The sequence below is a fragment of the Capsicum annuum genome, chromosome 9 (genome assembly GCF_002878395.1).
Source record: "Capsicum annuum cultivar UCD-10X-F1 chromosome 9, UCD10Xv1.1, whole genome shotgun sequence".
NCBI lineage: Eukaryota > Viridiplantae > Streptophyta > Magnoliopsida > Solanales > Solanaceae > Capsicum > Capsicum annuum.
Window position 1 is genome coordinate 104,904,932 of NC_061119.1, and position 17,774 is coordinate 104,922,705.

Below are 17,774 nucleotides of genomic sequence, written 5' to 3' on the forward strand. Positions count from 1 at the left end.
TATTTCATGTATTCATTCAACATGTTTATGGTTATGTCCATTGGTGGCTAAAGCCCACTTTCCAGGGTTAAGGCAAAGAACATGACTACCATTGCTTTTAATTGAGTTTATTTGGATTGATTAGAATATTAGGTTGTTAAATTATCCTTGTTTTAACTATTTTAAGGAGTATCTAACCTTAGAATACATCTCTCGTTGGCTTGTGAGCCTGGGAGGGGGAACAAGAGGATAGGATTTGGGGCTAAATAGAGTAGGGTTCTTATTCTTTTATAAAATAATGGATTTTAATTGATGTCTAGGATAGGGATATACCTGGAAGCCCTACTTGGTTCACTATGGGATGAAATATAAATACGTTTATCTTACTTCTAATATCCCAACTCAACAATGTAGATGTGGGTCTATGTTAAATAGGTGGTTAGAGGTTGGGAGACCATGATCATAAAATCAACCCTGTGAATCAACAACCAAGATAAGTAACTTAAATAATGAATTTCAATAGCATAGTATTATTGGTTGTAGTGCTTTAACCCCAGGTTTCAATATTATTAATTGTCCAAACCATTTATTTTCTGCATTGTTTACTTTACTTTAGTTTTTGAATTCCATTGCTTTAATCTTAATAGTGAACAAGAATAGTATAGTTATCAAAATAATTCCTTGTGGAATCGATACTTTTCTTCTAAAGGTCCACTTTACTACTTGGTAAGACCACATACACTTGTGTGTGCGCTTGGGTGCAACATAATCCTACTAGGATTCAACTCTGTCATACTCAAGGATTCTAATCCACATGGTTAAACATGAAATAATTGGGCATAACAATGCAATCATAAGATAAAAGAGGACGAGAACATACCTCAAATCATAATATCTGCTCAATAACCAATCTGACATAAACTAGCCATAATAATGATTGTAACAATGATAATAACAACATCAATAACAACACAAATAACTATCAACTCCGGACAACCAAATGCCTAGACGAGCCTATCGTTCCCCCAATGCCCCAGGCTCGGAAGGTTCAATCAACATACAAGAAAATAAAGGCTTATTCATCACCCATATCTATGCAATTGTCCCATACCAACTGATAGACATAGGTGCAGACTGATGATAGGAGATGCACATGGAGGAATTAATACAAGGTATGCAGTGAATATCAAAATCTCATCATCCTAACCATCTCCATCATATCTATCATCATCATGAACATCATCACTATAATAAACCACTGACCTTGTTTATTATCAATATATAATTAAAGTATCCTCCGGCCTTATTGGGTATCGATATCTTTATCGCAACATCCTCCGGGCTTGCCAAATATCAATATCGTCACAACACTATTCTATGGACTTGAACTGGGTATATATATATATATATCATCATAATCATAAATACATATATATATACATAGTCATATAACATGTGCATGAACTTAATCCATGGCTTAAAGAGTGCAAATCGATAAGTCTATTTCCCTGAATGATAATCGGGACAAAATCATTATAAAATTATAGAAAGGGTCAAATATCCCACGACCAAAGTATGTCATATGGTCGAATCATGGACATGATCTCTAATTATTAGCCTAACCATTTCTTCACATAATCATTATTCACAAAATATCCAATATCTAGCACCTAGTCAAGATTCACCACTAGACCATAATCTCCAATTAACAAATGTTCATTTCTAACCATATAAATCTCACTAGAAACCATAAAAAAAGACCACTAACCCTCATTTAGATATTTTGTTTATCTATCAAATAACACCTTTTATTACCTAGCATCATTAATACACAAATCCTTATTTACAAACTAATCAACATCATAAACTTAGTCATCAATATCAACTAATGTTCACCAACACCAACCCTATCATCACTAGTAGCGACATATAATCCATAATCACTAGCTATTGTATTTCAACTAGATAAGGTTTATTAACTAGTACATTAGATTTCTAGCCATCAACTACTATAATTTCTTAATGGACGACTAACTCCCACATAGCCTAAACATTATTTAGTAAGGACAGTCATAAGATCATATTACAGTTGGAATCACATCAATCACAACTATAATAATCAAGAATGTCCTAAATATATGCTTACTATCACCGATATCCAATCAGTGGAAAAATAAGAGTCATACCATTATTCCTCCATCCTATACAGGAGAGGTGTATATAAACATATTTATATATATATCAAAATTCTACAACCATATCCTTTATAAGGATAAACACTTATTGAATATCCAATCAATATAAAAACACGGGCGTTGTCCCAAAAATGTGTATGGAATAATCTCAACATCATATTCATGAACCTAGGCCCATATACATATTCCAAACAGGTATCGATAAACATATTACAAGACATTTCATATTTATAATAAAATCACATACAAGAGGCACAATATTAATAAGCATGTTATTATCTCATATCTAGGAGGCATGATATCAATATGCATTTAATCATCTCACATCTAGGAGGCATAATATCTATAAGCATATAATCATCTCATATCTAGGAGCCATAAAATCAATAAGCATATAATCATCTCACATCTAGGAGGCATAATATTAATAAGCATTTAATAATATCATATCAAGGATTCATAATATCAATAAGCATATAATAATCTCATATCTATAGGTCATACACCATGATAATGAGAAATGTTACCTCTCTGGACCAATTATCATATCTAAGAGAAATATCATTTCTACAGGCCCAATAATCATAACTAATAGGAAAATCATCTCGGAGGACCCAATCTCTATAGGTCTAATATCATTTCTAAGAGGAAATAATATCTATATAGGCCTAACATCATGTCTAAGAGGAAACAACATCTCTTTAGTCATAACATCATGTTTAAGAGGAAATAACATCTCTACAGGTCCAAATAGCATTATCTAGGGAAAAATACATCATCATTCAATTATCCATGAAGAAACATTATACTAAGGTTTACTAATCTTATCCATGCCTAACATCCACTACTAAGTCTACAAGGCTAACATAATCTAGGACTATGTGGGCTAGAAAATCCCATCGAATACTCAATTTCCATAATTAGACAAACTATGCCTAAACTAGGCTAAGGTATCTAGTTTAACTTCTAGATGTCAAGTTATCCATAACTAATTCTAGGATAGAAACTTTATCGAGAAATATGGACATTTATGTCAATTCTCCCCAAATGATGGTTTCAGGATCACTGAAATAGTTTGACAAAGGTTAATCATACTATCCATGATTCCAACACTTAAAACATATCCCAAACCTAAAATCATGCCATATCCATGCTATGAATAAACCCAAAATACAGAGAAGGCCATCAGATTCAAAAAGGGTATTACACAATTCAACTTACGGGTCAAAACCCCCATCGAATCCCCAAACTTCAATATTCAATACTAAGTCATTCTATCTAGTATCAATCTTAACAGTCACTTTAACAAGCAATATATTTCACACATTATTTATAAAGAAGAGTAGATAGAAGCGTACCTCAAAGCCGAATTGCAAAACCTCCACCATTCACCAAAAGCTCATCTTAATTCCACTGGCCCAAAATGCCAACACAACATAAAAATTGTAATCTACTCATCAATATGAGTCTAATGATACCCATATTTAACCTTTGAATTTTGGGACTAAAACTGATACCAAAAACTTTAAGTGGGTCCCTCTTACAAAAAATGCATTTCCAAGGTCATCCCAAAGTTCATACATGAACAAGGAATCATAACCCTTTAGAAATGGGTGAAAATAGAGTAAATTTTTGTCTTAAATCAATCCCTAAGCTAATTTGGGGTTTTGGGTTAAAAATAATAAATTCATCAATAAAGTTAAGAAATGTTACCTTAATCTAGGTGAAAATTGTTATTAAAGATGTTAATTAAGCTCCCAAGATACCCACAAGATCAATTATGAGTTATTACGCTCATTGAAGGTTTCTAGGTCCAAAAAATAAGTTAAAATTAGCCAATACGCGGCCTACAGGATTCAAAAATACTCATACCAGGTTTGGAGATGCCGCAATCGCTATCTACCGGTCTCTATAGAACTATCGCAATTCCCATCCAATTTTTTGCTATTATGGTTTCTCCCTAAGGCACCAGATGACACCAAAATCAAAATCTTTATTTTGACCCTCCGAACTTATTCAAAATCTGTAGCACCCCGTATTTCCCTAGCATAATCTAAGTCCCAGTGCATGAGTATTTGTATATAAAATTTCTGAAACACTTATTATTTTTCAATGTAGATCTTGCCATTGCATCATAAATTCAATTAGCTTTCCAACTATATAAAATTTTCCTAAATCTGATAACTAGGTGAGAAGTTATAGCAATTTTAAGTTTCAAACCGTTAAAAACCATCATTCAGGCTAGTAGCGCATCGCGGGACATATAAAAATAGCAATTGTCCATTTTTAATGATGTACTGTGATACCGGCTCATTGCGCCACAACTTATTTTCATATTTTTCAGTTTCCAGTACACCAACGCGTTCCCACCACATCCCGGTGAACTTTTAGGTCGCATCCAAGGTGTAACGTGATTCCATTGCATCACGTTCAGGGTCCAATTCTCACTTGTCCACTTTCCAATGACACGACACGATAGCGCTGCCTCGCACCAAGGGCCCAGATTGAGATTTTTCAGTTAATTTCTAGTTTTAAATTCTAAGTTTTTAAATTATTCCAAGGGTATTTGAGTCTTTTTCCACAACCCTAGTCAGCCTTTAACACAAGATTCAACCCTAATAAACCTAGTTACACTATTATTCATTTAGTTTTCCTCAAATTAAATCATTCTCTCTCAAGAGGAAAAATCCTAGTTCAAGAATCAAGGTCAATCCTCAAGAAACTCTCCAATAACCTTCAACAACTCTTCTTCTTAGGTATGTTAGGTGTTCATCTATAGGTTCCTTTCACCCATAGAGTCCAAGAATACCTTTTTAAATCTACAAGATCTCAGATTTATAATTTTTCATATTTGAATTAGATTGAATTCATGTTGATGATAGTAGTTGGTTTCAATCCATGATTTAAGTGCAAGTTTCATGAAATGGAATGGCTTGTGTGATGAATATGTGATTATCTTGATAAACTGTAATACCTCAGGAAATTTTTTGTTGAAATTTTATGCGTAAATGTGTTGGGTTCTATCTTCTAGAATGAATTATAAATTTTTTGTGCATAATGTCTTAGATTATGACCTACCATCGCGTAGAGTATCGAATAAGCTTTCCAATGATATGTGGATCATCCAAAACAAACACCCAAGCGACAAGATGAACATTCCGATCGAATCGTGAATAGTAGTAAACAGTAAAACATGCAGGAAAAAGTACTAAGACCTGGTGTATTTTTTCTCCAACTTTAAATAATCATAACTCCTTATACATAATGATCTAGGTAATCTACTATATATCAACAGAAATCTTTACGAGTCCTCTTTCCAATGAAATTGGATTCATCTAATTTGTATAACAGAGCAAAAAGTTATGGTTGATCTACTTTAGCCTATCAAAAGCCAATTTTTGGATCAACTTCAAATGATTATAACTCCTCGTACACAATGATATGGGTGAGATACTATATATCAACGAAAAGATATGGGAGTTCTTTTTCTAATGAAATTTGTTTCATCTAATTTGAATATCGAAGTAAAATGTTATGGTTGATCTACTTCAGACTATCAAAACAGTCCACCAAAGGACAGATTCAAGAATTATTTGATTTTTAGGGGCATTTTGGTCATTGCCCCTCACCCAAAATCCGTCCAAACCCTATATTAAAGCCTATTATAAGCATTATATGTTATATTTCATCAAATTCTCTCAAAAAGAAATCCCTAAACTCCTACATCTAACTTTAAGAACCTCCAAAGTTCACCATTAATTCTGCAAATTTATTCAAGATTCCAAGTTCCTAGTTTAAGAACTCCAAGAACCATCATTTAAAGGCACGATTAGCATCTCAAAAATGAGTATCGATCTATAGTTCATCATTCAACGTATGTGGGGTTTTTCAACAAGAACTCTCTTTTGTTCTTGTGCCCAAAAGTAATTTTCTTTACAAAGGCATGATTTTTGTTTGATTTTTTATGAATTTGAAGCATGAACCCATATCTTATGATGATTATTATGAAATCTTGGTGTTTATGATTTTGAAAGATGAATTTATATGTGTGGAGATATAAAGCATGAATCTTGAACGATATTTATCATGATTTTAATATTTGGGTTGTGAATCCCCATTGAAAATTATGTTTTTCGGAGAAAATGTGTGTTATAAGCACGTTGATGTTGACTATTTGAGATATTTTGAATGATTTGACCTTTTGGTCTTAATGGAGTTATTTTGAACTCGAGTGTGAAAGAAATCCACAACGTGGTTGATTTTGATAGATGGGAAGCATGATGGCTCCCATGTATATTTATATATTACTGAAATTATTTTTGTATGGATTGTCTTTGAAATGATCTGAGCTAAGTACGGGAGAAATCTTTATCACTGAGTGGGAGGTATAAAGTGACCTTACTTCCCTAGAATTACGTGCCACCATAGGAGTGTGGCTGAGACTGATTTTTATAGTGATCACTAGTTTGCGTGGATTTGATATTGATAGTCCTACTTTGATAGCAAGGATAGGATGGTTCTCCCCAATGTGGGTTGTACGTTGGACTCTATGTAGCTCACATAGTTTATATCGGTTATAGAATCTCCCAGTGTGTGTGTGTTTCCTTGTCTCTATGGTGAATGGTGAAGTGATTTAAAAGTGGAATTGTGAAAGTTATTCTTTCAAAAAATTTAAATGATATTTACATTATGAGAATTGATATTCTTGATGAATTGAAAGTGATTGACAAATTATATGATGACTCACATGTGTTATTGTACTTATTTCTTCCTCTCATGATTATGATGATTTTCTTCAGGCTATGTAAGTCTATTATACATCCTGCATATTTCTTATAAATATTTATGATGATGATGTTTATACAACTACATACACCCCCATATACTCGGTTCCTTTCTATGGTACTAACCCACATCTTCAGATATGGGCTGCATTTTCTCAGAATGCAGGTTCAGGTGCTCAGTTCTAGGTTCGATAGTGATTCTTTGGGCACGCTGTTCTACATCCTCTGTTGTGGTGAGTCCTCATATTTTGAGGACGTGTTGTCTGATGTTGGTTTCACGGAGTTGTTTATATTTGATAACTGAGTATGAGTCAGTTGGGGCATGTCTCAATGGCTCGCTGGTTTTATTGATTTTCTTAGAGGATTGTCAAACTAGTATAGATGTTAGGAGTTGACTAATAAGTCGGATTTTGTTATCTTTTTAAAATTTTTTTATTTTTGAATGATGATTACTCTGTTGATATTTGAGGGTTATTTATGGAAAATCCATTGATTTGTGTTGAACTGAATGAAAATGGCTCAAAGGATTAGCTTGGGGCTACTCGTAGCCTCAAGCACCATGTGATGCTCCGGGACCCATTTTCTGGGGCATTACAAACTTAGTATCAGAGCCTAAGGTTTTAAGGTATCCTAAGGAGTCTGACAAGCTTCGTTAAGTAGAGTCTTGATCATCGGTGTGTAGCGTGCCACATCTATGAGCAAGAGGCTACAAGACATTTTAGGAAAAAAATGTGATTCTTTCTTTCAGAAGTCTATCATGGTTAAAGTGTCTCTCTCTGCTATTGATTCATTCTCTCCTCTTTTAAAAATATACCTCCATGTCGAGCGAGAAGAAATAATGATGGTCAGCAACCTCAACCCGCTGACCCATCGAATGAAAATGTGTCTCATGCTGAATTTCGGGCAGCCTTTTAGGCGTTGGCCTAAGTTGTTACTGCAAATGTTCAGGCCAACCCGGCCCTAGCTCTACAACAGTAGGGAGGTGATTCAGCTGCTGCCAGGATCCGTAACTTCATGCAGATGAATCCGCTGGAATTCTATGGGTCTAAGTCTGATGAGGATCCACGATTATTTTTAGAGGAGGTGTGGAAGATTACTCAGGTGATGCATGTATCTAAGGAACATAGTGTAGGTTGGGCTGCGTATAGGTTAAAAGACCTTTCTTATGAATGGGTTGTTGCTTGGAGGAAAGGTAGAGGTGAGGGAGCTATCCCTACAACTTAGCAAAAGTTCTAGGATGTATTCTTGGATAAGTTTTTCCCTTTGGAGATGAGGGAGGCAAAGGTGGAAGAGTTTATGAACCTGCGATAGGGCTCTATGACTATTAGGAAGTACTGTCTAAAGTTCAATCAGTTGGACAAGTATGCTCCTGACTTAGCGGCTGATAATCGGTCTAGTATGAGTAAGTTTGTGACTGGAGTGTCTAGTTATGTGATTAAGGAGTGTAGGTCTGCTATGCTGAATAGTGAGATGAATCTTTCTAGGTTGATAACTCATGCCCAATAGATTAAGGCAAATAAGATTAAAGAGAGAGATAGAATGAGAGGGAATAAGAGAGTTAGGTTCGAGCAGCACAGACAAGGTTAGACTAGATCATAGGGAGAGAGTCGACCTCAGTATCAGGATCATTCATCTATGCTAGCACCGCCATCTGCTAGTGCTCCCATGCTTAGAGGTAGGAAGGAGCAAGGTAACAAGTCACATGCATCCATGTCCCAGTACAGTGCTGGCAGTAAGCCAAATCATCCCCTATGTCCTAAGTATGGTAGGGCTCATTCGGGTAAGTGTTGGGGTGAGAAGAGGGGTTATTTCTGGTGTAGTGACATGGATCATAGAGTTAGAGATTGTCCACAGGATGAACAAGGGCGTCGTGACTATCGCTCTCAGACCCAGACTCAGGCTGTTAGTGCTCCAGTTCCAGCGACTCACCCAGCCCTAGCTCAGGGTGCCTCTTATAGCAATGCTGGCGGGCAGCGCTAGAATAGATTCCATGCTTTATTGTCCCGCCAGGAACTTGAGGACTCTCTCGATGTTGTTACTGGTATGCTTTGTATATTTTAGTTTGATGTGTATGCTTTGTTGGATCCTGGATCCAGTTTCTCATATGTTACACCTTTGATTGCTGTGAATTTTGAAATGAGTCCTGAGATTATTCCTGAGCCTATCCTAGCTTCTACCCCAATGGGTGATTCGATTGTTGCCCAGAAAGTGTATAAAAAGTGTCCTGTTACCGTTCTTCATAGAGTCTTGTTGGATGATCTGATTAATTTAGACATGGTAGATTTTGATGTGATTCTGGGTATGGACTGGCTATATTCTTCTTATGCCCCTATTGATTGTCAGACCCGAGTGGTCAAGTTTTAGTTTCTAGGTGCATACGTGTTTGAGTGGTCTGGAAATTCTGTGTCACCCAAGAGTCATTTTATCTCTTACCTCAAAGCTAGAAAGCTTATTTCCAAGGGGTGTATTTACCATGTGGTTAGAGTCAAAGACACTAAATCTGAGACTCCAACTCTCCAGTCTATTAACGTCGTCAATGAGTTTTCTGATGTCTTTCCGGATGATATCCCAGGGATATCTCCTGATAGAGAGATAGAGTTTGGGATTGATCTTCTTCCCGATACTCAGCCTATTTCTATTCCTCCTTACCGTATGGCCCCTGCAGAACTTAAGGAATTGAAAAAGCAACTCAAAGATCTACTAGATAAGGGTTTCATAAGGCCTAGTGTTTCTTCTTGGGGTGCTTCTTTGTTGTTTGTGAGAAATAAAGATGGCTCTTTGTGTATGTGCATTGATTACTGCCAACTGAATAAAGTCACCATAAAAAATAAGTACCCCCTTCCGAGAATAAATGATTTGTTTGACCAATTGCAAAGTGCAAGTTATTTCTCAAAGATAAACCTTCATTCTGGCTACCATCAACTCAAAGTTAGGGAATGTGATATCCTGAAAACTGCTTTCCAAACTCGTTATGGCCATTTTGAGTTTTTTGTTATGTCTTTTGGGTTAACTAATTCCCCAGCAGCTTTCATGGACCTCATGAATCGAGTGTTCAGACCATATCTGAATATGTTTGTTATAGTGTTCATCGATGATATACTGGTGTACTCTCGTAGTGAGGATGAATATTCTGATCATCTCTGAACTGTCTTGCAAACCTTAGAGATCACAAGTTGTTTGCCAAGTTCAGTAAGTGTGAGTTTTGGTTAAGGTCAATTGCTTTTCTGGGTCATATCATTTCTTTCGAGGGTATTAGAGTTGATCCCCAAAAGACCGAAGCTATTAGAAATTGGTGTAGACCTATTTCTCTGACTGATATCCAAAGTTTCATGGGTTTACCTGGCTGTTACCACCGTTTTGTTGAGGGTTTCTCCTCTATAGCGTCTCCTGTGACTCGGTTGACCTAAAAGAAAGTAAAGTTCTTGTGGTCCGAATCTTGTGAGAAGAGTTTTTAGGAGTTGAAGACTCAACTTACTTCAGCCCTTGTTTTGACTTTGCCTGATGGTGTTGATGGTTTTGTGGTGTACTATGATGCTTTAAGAGTTGGGTTGGGTTGCGTATTGATTCAAAAGGGTAAGGTAATAGCTTATGATTCTAGACAGTTGAAACCCCATGAAAAAAATTACCCCACCTATGACCTTGAGTTGGCTGCTGTTGTGTTTGCTTTGAAAATCTTGAGACACTATTTGTATGGTGTCCATTTTGATGTTTTCACTGATCATAAGAGTCTGCAGTATGTATTTACCCAGGGAGAATTGAATCTTAGGCAGAGACGATGGTTAGAACTATTAAAGGACTATGATATGAGTGTGTTGTACCATCCGGGCAAGGCAAATGTTGTGGCGGATGCCCTAAGTAGAGTGTCCATGGGTAGTGTTTCGTATGTGGTAGAAGGTAAGAAAGAGTTGGCTCGTGATGTACATCGTTTGGCTAGATTGGGGGTTAGGTTGTTTGACTCTGCTGAAGGTAGTATAGGGGTTCAAAGTAGTTCCGAATCCTCCTTGGTTTTGAAAGTGAAGGAAAAGCAATACTTAGATGCTAGTTTGGTCAGACTGAAGGAGTAAGTAAAGGACAAAAAAGTAAAGGTTTTCTCCCAAGGGAGAGATGGTGTGTTGAGATTCCAAGGTAGATTGTGTGTCCTAAATATTGATGATCTAAGATAGAGAATTATGGCTGAAGTGCATGGGGCCCTATATTCTATTCATCCTGGTGCCACCAAGATGTATCGAGACTTGTGGGAAATCTATTGGTGGAGTGGCATAAAGAAAGATATAGCAGCATTTGTAGGTAAGTGTGCAACATGCCAACAGGTTAAGGTTGAACACCAAAGACCTGGTGGTATGATGCAAGAGTTTAGTATTCCCACCTGGAAGTAGGAAGAGATAAATATGGACTTCGTGATTGGTTTACCTCCTTCCCAATGCCATTATGATTCTATTTGGGTTGTGGTTGATAGGTTTACTAAGTATGCTCATTTCTTGCCTGTTCATACTTCATATACTACTGAGGATTATTCTAGATTGTATATTCGAGAGATAGTCAGGCTGCATGGAGTTCCCTTGTCTATCATTTCGGATAGGGGAACTCAGTTCACTTCGTAATTTTGGAAAGCTTTGCAGTAGGGTCTTGGTACCCAAGTGCTTTTGAGTTCTGGTTTTTATCCACAGACCGATGGTCAGGCTGAGCGGACCATCTAGACCTTAGAGGATATGTTGAGAGCTTGTGCACTTGACTTTAAGGAAAGTTGGGATGATCACTTACCGTTGATAGAGTTTTCTTACAATAACAGTTTCCACTCTAGTATTGGCATAGCTCTATTTGAAGCCTTATATGGGAGGAAGTATAGATCACCCATAGGTTGGTTCGAGGTGGGTGAAGCAGCTGTGAGTGGTCCTGATTCGGTATTAGGGAAAGGTTGAATACTGCACAGAGTCATGAAAAGTCATATGCGAATGTTAGAAGGAGAGACCTTGAGTTTGAGGTAGTGGATTCCTATGTGAATTCGGACATTCAAGAAAATCTTTCTTTTGATGAGATTCCTATTGAGATTCTTGATTTTAGTGTCCAAAGACTAAGGAACAAAGAAGTTCCCTTGGTCAAGGTGTTGTGGTGAAACCAATCTGTTAAGGGTGCAACTTGGGAAGCTGCGGTGGATATGTGATCCAAGTACCTGCACCTATTTTTTGCAAAATCCAATCAAGCCAAAGGTACCGTTCTTTCCTAAATCATGCGCTTTTGATAAAAGTTGCAGCAGTTTAGGTGTGATTTATTATGTGTTCAGCTATAGTTTCTTGAATTTATGCATTCTATGTTGCATTCGGAGTGAGAAACGATGTGATGATGAGTCTAACGAATGGTTTCAGCTTTTTGATCTATTCCCTATCTAATCTTGGAATGTCTAACATCATTCAAGGATGAATGTTTCCAAGGGGTGGATGATGTAATACCCCAGTAAATTTTTCATTGAAATTTTGTGCATAAATGTGTTGGGTTCTATCTTCTAGAATGAATTATAAATTTTTCATGTGGAATGTATTAGATTATGACCCACCATTGCGTAGAGTATCAAATAAGCTTTCCAACGATATTTGGATCATCCTAAATGGACACCCAAGCGATGACTTATGAACATTCCGATCGAACCGTGAATAGTAGTGAACAATAAAACGTTCAGGATAAAGTACTGAGGCCTGGCGTATTTTTTCTGCAACTTTAAATGATCATGACTCCTTTTACATAATGATCCGGGTGATCTACTATATATCAACAGAAATCTCTATGAGACCTCTTTCCAATGAATTGGTTTCATCCAATTTGTCTATCGGAACAAAAAGTTATGGTCGATCTACTTCAGCCTATCAAAAGCAAATTTTTGGGTTAATTTCAAATAATCATAACTCCTCATACACAATGATATGGGTGAGATACTATGTATCAACAAAAATATATGAGTCCTCTTTCTAATGAAATTGGTTTCATCCAATTTGGATATCGGAGTAAAACGTTATGGTTGATCTACTTCAGACTATTAAAACAGTCCACCAAAGGACAGATTCGAGAATTATTTAATTTTTAGGGGCGTTTTTGTCATTCTCCCTCACCCAAAATCCGTCCAAACCCTATATTAAAGCCTATTAGAAGCATTATATCTTATATTACATCAAATTCCCTCAAAAAGAAAATCCTAAGCTCCTACATCCAACTTTAAGAAACTCCAAAGTTCACCATTAATTCTGCAAATTTATTCAAGATTCCAAGTTCCTAGTTCAAGAACTCCAAGAACCATCATTCAAAGGCACGACTAACAACTCAAAAATGAGTATCGATCTAAAGTTCATCATTCAAGGTATGTGGGGTTTTTCAACAAGAACTCTCTTTCGTTCTTGTCCCCAAAAGTAATTTTCTTTACAAAGGCATGATTTTTATTTGAGTTTTTACAAATTTGAAGCATGAACCCATATTTTATGATGATTATAATGAAATCTTGATGTTTATGATTTTGAAAGATGGATTTACATGTGTGGAGATATAAAGCATGAATCTTTAACGATATTTATCAAGATTTGGATATTTGGGCCGTGAATCCCCAATGGAAATTATGTTTTTTTTGAGAAAGTATGTGTTATAAGAACGTTGATGTTGAATATTTGAGATATTTTGAATTATTTGACCTTTTGGTCTTAATGGAGTTGTTTTGAGCTCGATTGTGAAAGATATCCACAACGTGGTTGATTTTGATAGATGGGAAGCATGATAGCTCCCGATGTATATTCATATATTATAGAAATTATTTTGTTGTGGATTGTCTTTGAAATGATCTGAGCTAAGTCCGGGAGAAATCTTTAGCACCTAGTGGGAGGTATGAAGCGACCTTACTTCCCTACAACTACGTGCCCCCGTAGGAGTGAGCCTGAGGCTGATTTATATAATGATTACTTGTTTGTGTGTATTTTATATCAATAGTCCTACTCTGGTGGCAAGGATAGGATGGCTCTTCCCAATGTGGGTTGTATGTTGGACTCTATGTAGCTCACATGGTTTATGTTGGTTATAGGATCTCCCAGTGTGTGTGTGTTTCCTTGTGTCTATGGTGAATAGTGAAGTGATTTGAAAGTGGAATTGTGAAAGTTATTCTTTCAAAAGATTTAAACGATATTTACATTATGAGAATTGATTTTCTTGATGAACTGAAAGTGATTGACAAATTATATAATGACTCACATGTGTTATTGTACTTATTTCATCCTCTCATGATTATGCTGATTTTCTTCGGGCTATGTGAGTCTTTCATACATCTTGCATATTTCTTATAAATATTTATGATGATGATGTTTATACAACTGCATACACCCCCATATACTCGATTTCTTTCCATGGTACTAACCCATATCTTTGGATGTGGGCTGCATTTTCTTGGAATATAGGTTTAGGTGCTAGTTCTAGGTTTGACAGTGATTCTTCGGGCACACTGTTTTTATATTATCTGTTGTGGTGAGTCCTTATGTTCCAAGGACGTGATTTTTTATGTTGGTTTCATGGAATTATTTACATTTGATAACTGAGTATGAGTTAGTTGGGGCATGTCTCAATGGCTCACTGGTTTTATTGATTTTCTTAGAGGCTTGTCAGACTAGTATAGATGTTGGGAGTTGACTAATAAGTCGTATTGTGTTTTCTTTCTGAAATTCTTTTATTTTTGGATGATGATTACTCTTTTGATATTTAAGGGTTATTTATGAAAACCCCGTTGATTTGTGTTGAACTGAATGAAAATGGCTCAAAGGGTTAGCTTGGGGCTACTCGTAGCCTCAAGCACCGTGTGACGCTCCGGGACCCGTTTTTTGGGGCGTTACATAAACCCTTGAATTTACAAACTGATTAATGTGTGTATAATGTTGATTGGGTTTTAAACCCATGATGATTATATGATTCATGAAATTAGACTAGTATTTTGTGGGGAATTATATGAATTAAATGCTAAACCTATGGAATTATAAGTTAGGCATTGTAGGTGTTTGATAGAATGCCCATGTGAATAAAGTGATAAAATCATGACATGTTAGTATATGAACAAGCTTATGCCCTACAAGTGTTTGATAAAATGTCTCTATGATATATGAACATGTATACATTTTTTTTTGTGCAAGATTATGTGATGCTTTACTTTTCGTGTTATCGAGTCCTGGGGGTATTTAATACCTAAAAATTTAGCTGTTTATTTAGAGCCAGTGTTAGTTATGGAATAGTGTCAGTCTTTTCATGATCAAAAGTACTCTTAGTTAGATACATAACTCAGTAGAATTCAGTCAGTTTTAGCACTCAGGTAACACAGTGAATTCAGTATAGTATAATAGTTCAGTGTCTATTTAGTTGGGAGTAGGATTTAGCATTGTGCGAGTGTAGGTATGATGTCTTCTCTGTTAGATAGGCAGAGTCATTAGCAGCAATCCCTGTACTCCAGAACTGCGTATCCAGCTCAGGATAAGGAGTCACTCGTCAGACTAGGCTTCACTACCTCCCAGGGGTCACCCATCAGATTAGGCTTGGCTCCATTTAGGTGTCACCATCAGTTAGGCTTGGCATCCTGGTTTTTATAGTGCTAGTACCCATGGTATAATATTCATACCCTTCCAGCTGGGGTTACATATTGGACCCCAATCAGTTTATAGAGGGGCATGTTGGTTAGATGATTACCTCTTATAGTTTTAGTTTTAGTCTTTAGTCTAGAAATCAATTTAGTTTAACAGGATCAGGACAATCAAACACGGTTACTCAGTATCAGTAATTCAATTATCAGTAACTTTAGATTATTAGTTACTCAGTAACAGAACCTAGTACTTAGCTTTAGAAAAGCTTAGTTATGGTATACATATATGCACAATATTGCATACTTTGTATTTACAACAGTTTCAGTTATCCACTTACTCATATTTTGTTATTTTATATTATTCAGTCAGTTACAGTTTATGTATTTGAACCCTTGCAAACAGCCTTACCTTATCTAGCATACCAGTACATTCCACGTACTAATGCATACTCTTTCATTGTGCTATGATGTCTCATATTATAGGTTCAGATGCTTAGGTTTCTCGACCGTGCATAGAAAGATCCAGTCAGGAGTTGCCAATTTAGTAGTAAGTCCTCATCTATCGAGGATATGCTTTTATTTCGGCATTTTAGTAGTTTCAGTATTGTAGTAGTTAGAGTTAGTTGGGGGCTTGTCCCATCAACTCCATATTCAGAAAGTTCAATTAGAGGCTTTCAGACTAGACAAGTTCAAATAGTATTTTAGATATAGGTTTTTTATCAGATGTTATTATTTATATTTATTTTAGATTTTTAACCTTATGGCATTTCAGTGTGTTTTTCTGAATTTATTCAGCATTATTGTTCAGTGCTCTCAGTAGAATCAGTCATGGGTTAGCTTGTGGTCATTTGGGGTCGTAAGCACTATGTGACTACTAAGGGGTAGTCTTGGGTCATTACAAACTTGGTACCAGAGCCTAAGGTTCAACAGAGTCATAGGTAGTCTGAAAGCTGCATCACGTAGAGTCTTATGCATGGGTGTGTAGCGTACCTTACTTATTGATAGGAGGCTATGAGATGTTTTAGGAAAAGCTTTCCCTTCTTTCAGTATTCATGTCGTGCGAGTGAGCATAAGATCAAGATAAACGCTCAGTCTAATTCATCTCTTCCTTATACTTCCAGAACATGCCTTCCAGAGAAGCTAATGAAAAAAATAATGAAAATTAGTAAGCACCTCAGCCCGTTCAGGTAGATCCCCTGGATGAGAATGTCTCTCATGCAGAATTCAGAGTTGCATTCACTACGTTAGACAATTCAGTAGTTGCTCAGAACAACCTACAAGCTGTTGTCTTATCTAGGCTTGGGGTTCATACTCAGCAGTGCATGGGGGAGAATCATAGGAAGAAAGATAGAAAGAATATAAATAAGAGAGTCAGAACAAGTGGTCTTAGGCCAAGGTTAGAGAATGGTAACCGATTCCAGTTCCACTATAAATTTTACGCGCAAAGTCCTTCTGTATCTAGTTCCCCAACGCCAATAGTTTAGAAATGTCAGTCGAGATAGCACGTCAGACTGCAAGTCTCAAGGTAGCATGAAAAAAGGTCGTACCCACCCACTTTGCTAGAAATATGGTAAAAATCATCAGGGTGTGTGTAGGGCTAGAAGTGGCGTATATTTTGAGTGTGGCAAGTTAGGCCATAGAATTATAGATTTTCCTCAGTTTGGTTCACAGGGTCAGTACAATCGTCCTTCATCACAGTTCGGTGACCCAAATCAGCAGGGTGCCACTTCCAATGTCGCCAGTGGGCAATAATCGAATAGACTTTATGTACTTTAGTCCATACAAGATCAAGAAAGTTGTCTTGATGCAGTCACTGGTACGTTACAGGTCTTTTATTTACATATTTATGCCTTATAAGATTAAGGAGCTTCTTTGTATTGTGGAACTCCTTGCATAGCAGACAACTTTAAAGTCATGCTAAAAACCTTAACAAAACCTTCCTTAGTGCTTACCTCAGGGGGAAAATCTATTCCAGCTAGATGAGTATATAGGTATTTCTCGGTTACAGTATTTCAAAAAATCCCTTCAACTAATTTCTGTAATAGAGTCATTCCATTTTGGTTTCTTGATGAACTAGTCCTTGAATGAAGGGGTAGTACCTCAATTCTAGTTGATTTAAGTTTGAATATCTAGATTGAACTAGTAGAAAGAGAAGTTGAGAATTCTAAGTTAGTCAGTGTTGAGGCTGCTATATGATGATTGTTGGGGCAATAGAAAGCTAAGAATCAT